General features: G+C 40.6%; 1 pseudogene; it reads right to left on the reverse strand.

Annotated features, from left to right (window-relative positions):
- Positions 1 to 2,585: 2,585 nt before the first annotated feature.
- LOC143274019 (kelch repeat and BTB domain-containing protein 8 pseudogene) lies at positions 2,586 to 4,606 on the reverse strand (annotated as a pseudogene).
- Between the last annotated feature and the right edge of the window lie 350 nt (positions 4,607 to 4,956).

Here is a 4,956-nt window from a genome sequence, read left to right on the forward strand (position 1 = left end):
TAGGGACTATAAATGGGTCTTCAGCAAATATTTCATTAAAACTAGATTTCAAGTAATAGAAAAATATTGCACCCAAGCTCTAATGGCAAGTGCTTTACAAAAATATTACAGAGAAATTGGGGGAAATGAATAATATGCTATATTATTCCAATTTTAATTAGACTCACAGAATGTTAAAATGGGAAGAGAGCTCAGAGAGAAAGCAGCTGGGAGGTAGAGAGCTAAATATCCATTTAAATAAATATGCTTCATTTAATACCCACAATATCAGTAGAAAGTTGGAATAACTATTTTACATATAAGAAAGTTGGGGTGAAAGGAGACTTTATAATTTGCCCAGCACCACAGATTGGTAATGCAAGAGCAGAATTCCAACCAGGGCTCTTCTGGTTTGCCCAAACTCATACCCATGGTTCAGTTACATTAATAACATAACAACAGGCATGCAGCTGCTCTTGCCAAAAAGTGTTGACTCCTCACCTGGTACCACTAGGTGATGGAAAGCAGGGCACTTGAACCTGCTTTTCTCTGTCTTTATTGTGTAACAGTTTACTTGTGTATCCTGTCTTTGGGCTCAGACTCCTGCTTGACTCAGCATTGGCCGGTGACTCACTCATGAGTCTGCCTACCTAACCTATCTCAGCCTGTTTCAAGGCTGAAGATGCAGAGATGGACAAGTCATTGACCTAAACCTATAGACACCTTCGATTCTGAGAAGAGCTGAGCCTGGAGGCCTCACCATCCTGTAGAAGGCACAAGGGTGGAGTGGTAATCATCTTGTAGGAACTAGTTGGTCTTCTCATCTGATGAGAGCTTATTGGAACACCTTATAAGGTCATAGCTGAATCAATGACAATTGGGACCAAATGTTAACCAGGACTTAGCAACTGTGCATATCTCTCGCCCTCTGCCCCGATTCTTCCTCCATTTTAACCTAAACCTCAAACCTCAGATGAGGAAGTCTCTGGACCTTTCCCTTTCCATTGTCTCCTGACCACCATTACTCATTCTCTAATTGGAATTGAGGGTGCAACCTAGCTTTGGGCTTTCAGAGCTGGCATTCTGCACCCATCTCTGTTTATAAGACTGGTTCTGTCTTTACCTCACAGATCAGCACTATTCATACCTATGCTGATGCCTTCAAACGAGCAGGCCCTTGACCTGAGAATGAGGCACATGCTTCTCCTGTTTTCTTCTAATACTCTTCCACATTCTCTGCAGCATCCTACATGTGAACGTTCACTAATTTTTAATTCATTGAACATATATGTAGGAGGAAGAGCTAGTGGCTTACCTATTTCTTTTTTTTTTTCTTTTCTTTTCTCTCTCTTTTTTTTTCCCAATACAAACCATGCCAGTTTTCTTCAAGAGAATCAAACTTCTGACTGAGGACAGACTCTGATCTTATGTGTGTATTACTTATCAGTTATAGTAAGCATAGTAATGAGTACATTATCAATCCAGATACTTGCCTTAGGTACAAAAGGACTTACTTAGGAATATTAACATGAAGGACAAACCAACTGAGAAACTTATCAGTTAAATATGAACAGCTCCTTAGAACCCACAGTACAGAAAGCTATGATTCTGTTCACTCCTTCATCCTTCCTTCTATATCACCTTCACCTAGAACAAGTGTTTCAACATAAAAATATTCACCACTGTTGAGTGCAATAAATAAAGAGGTTATAACTGTAATATGAACCTTAAAAGCCACTAAATTATTAGAGTACTGTAAGATTCAGTTCTAGAAAACAGAATTTTAAAAGTAGGTGTAAAACTTCACATTTTAAGTTATATAACTTTCATGGTACCAACAATGACTGGACAAGTAGAGGATGGAAAAAGAGGTTGGGCAACAAAACAGCCCATGTTAGTGCAAACTTGGGATTGTAAAACTGAATCCAGTTAGACCAATGGCCATCGGCCATATCCTATCACACAAAGAGCAGACCTCGTGAAGTCACAAGACAAAGTGCCACAGCCATGGAACTAGCATGCTAATCTGAAAGAGAAACACAGACTCAAACCATTTAAACCAGTCTAGCTACACATGAATTAACTTATACGAGCACCAGTCACCTGCAAATCTGAGCCCTTTCTGGGATTTTAAAAGATGAGACACTAGCACTTGAAAAAGTTATGGACAGAAAACTGCCACTTCAAAGTTTTAACTTAAAGTTACATGAGAATATGAAACAACGTGACTGAAAGTTCTTTCTGAGACTGAGTTTTCCTTCAGTTTGACAGAGCTTAAAATCTCGTACACTTGAAAACAGTACACAAAAATAGATATGCAAATACATATAAATAGTAAGAATAAGGATCTAAGTTAGTGCTTCTCTGTGTTAGAGAGATCACAGCTAAATAAATGATATTGCCTCATATTGTTACCCGTATTTAAAATAAAAAGTCCTGTTAACTAGTTTGGATGTCTCTACCCAGGAATACTCAAACTGCTTTTTAAGAGTGCATAGTTGTCTTGATTCACCTGGTTTCTCAGGGACTATTTATCACAAAATTCTAGAATGATACTTTTATGTCAGGGGTGGAAAAATGCTGATAATTGTACTTTGTTTCTTTCCTTACTGAAATGAAAATATCATGAAGATAAAAGCAAATCCCTCCCCACACCACAATCTTTACGAGCACCCATTTCTGTATACAAAACTCTCAGCTTTCATCAATGTTGACATTATTTCCTAAACAAGGTTCCTTAGTATGAGATGCCAGTGACGTGCTGAGGCCTGCTACGTATTACAGTACTTTCTGAAGACACTGAGGATAGAGTTTAGTCACAGCACACTCAAAATGGCGGCCAAGGTCCCACAGCCGATCTGGGGTCTCATACACTTTCATCCACTGGTCAGCAATATCATCATACTGGTAAAGAGAATTTTTCCTGCTGGTTCTGAAGATATGTTCTTCAACAGTCACTTGAGTAGCTCGGACAAATAAATGGAGTTTATTCTGGAAAAGTACCAGCTTAAGGTATGGATTTATAGACTGATCACATGGAAAGTCCTTCTTCCGAGTCCATTTATTGAGCTCTATGTCATAGGCTTCTACAGTAAACACACGCTGATGATTTCCACAGGTCCCAGCTATGTAGTAGATGGAGTCCTTGTACACAGCCGCCAAGCCCTGGATTCTAGGCACAGTCATGGGGGTTAGAAATCCCCAGTAGTCTTTTTGAGGCTCATAGAAGAGGAAAAATTCTCCCTGTAAAACATAGATCTTCTCTTTGTGCTCCACAGCGTTATGAAACTCCATTGCAACCGGCATGGCACAGACAGTCATCCAGCAGTTCTCTCTGCTGTCATAGCACTCCACGGACTTCAGGGAGTTTCTTCCATCACCTTCATATACACGCCCTCCAATTGCATACATTTTACCAGAGCAATGCACTAGTTTGCAGCCTATTCTGGCTCGAAGCAAGGATGGCTTGGATAGCCATCTATTGGTGGAATGGTCATACATCCAAAAATCATTTTCTGCCTTATGATCGATGGAGACCTCACTGCTGCTTGGCCTGTACCCTCCTGCAATGTAAATGTCATTATCTGGTGATACCAGAATCCCAACTTCTCTTAGGTCATTTGGTGGTTTGCATAGTTTAAACACTCTTCCTGTGACTATATCTAGACAAGGCACTGTTTGCTTCTTTCCTGAGTGTTTGTGTGCAGCATCAAAACATATGATCATTTCAGAAGCAGTCATTCCAAGCCTCTGTGTACAGCCATTGGTGTTGGATAGTCCCTTTTCTCCATAGCTTTTGGCTATGGCCTGTGCAAACTGAGGTGGAATTGTCTTGATAAATGTATCTTCCATCAAAGGAAAACGTATACATTTGGCAAAAATTTCTGGAAGGTGTACTTCTCTTTCATTTTGCTCATGTTCAAACCACCTTATAATGCTTTCATAAACATGTTCTTCCCGGTCTGCATTTAAATCATCACTATCTAGTATGCTTATGAGTTGGTCTTTTGTCAGCTGGAGAAACTCTTGTTCTTTGGTGACACACAGAAACTTTTTACGGATGTATTCTTTTGATCGATCTCCAAGTTCTTGATGACCATAATGATCAGCAAAGATAAAGACCCCAATAGAATTTTGTGGGTCCAAATGACTAATCATATACTTAGCACACTGGTCTTGTATGGAAGGAATTTGGAAGATGCTAGCTGTAGTGAACAAGGCTTGAACATTGGCCTCTGTCAGAATAACTCTAGAGGTATAGGCATAATTCAATACTAAATCCATTGATTCAGCTTCGACACCAATGATTCGAACTTCTTTCTGAGTACTCTCTGTAAGGCCGCTAGTGAACATGGACCTGAAGTAGGGGCTGATGGCAGCAAGAACGTTTCTATGACAGGAAAATGTTTTCCCGTGATCCACTTCCACTACAATGTCTGTCAACTGTCCTTCATCTTACAATGTTTTGAGTTGCTTAAGAATACTGCAAGCATGGAAGGGGTCCATCGCTTCGTTGGTTGTGTCTGAAGATGGGATCCCATTCGTTGCTGGGGAAGACTTACTTAAATCTGCCGACGCAGCCATTACTCCAAGAGGCCCCGGCTCCGATTATTTAAAGAGGAAATGTCATTGTGCTTCGCTCGCTCCCGGGTTCCGGCTCTACTAAGCATCGCCTAGCCAATGGGGGCGCCTGACCAGGCCGGCTCCTCCCCAAGCCTCGAAATGCATGGCGCTGTGGTCAGCATTCGAATGGCTTACCTATTTCTATTCCCCTTTATCATTATGATGAGCTTAAATTAGAATAAACACTGTATTCTCGGGGTTTCAGACCGTGGTATCCAATAAACACTGCACATGTCATGCATCTGAATGGGGATCACTGGCTGTGAGATGGAGAAGTTTTCTCGGAAATAATGTGTATCACTCCTGCATTTCTCCATGAAAATTAAGTCTTGGGGAATTTCAAAGACTTATGTA

This window comes from Peromyscus maniculatus, chromosome 6, assembly GCF_049852395.1.
Source record: "Peromyscus maniculatus bairdii isolate BWxNUB_F1_BW_parent chromosome 6, HU_Pman_BW_mat_3.1, whole genome shotgun sequence".
In the NCBI taxonomy this organism is placed as follows: Eukaryota; Metazoa; Chordata; class Mammalia; order Rodentia; family Cricetidae; genus Peromyscus; species Peromyscus maniculatus.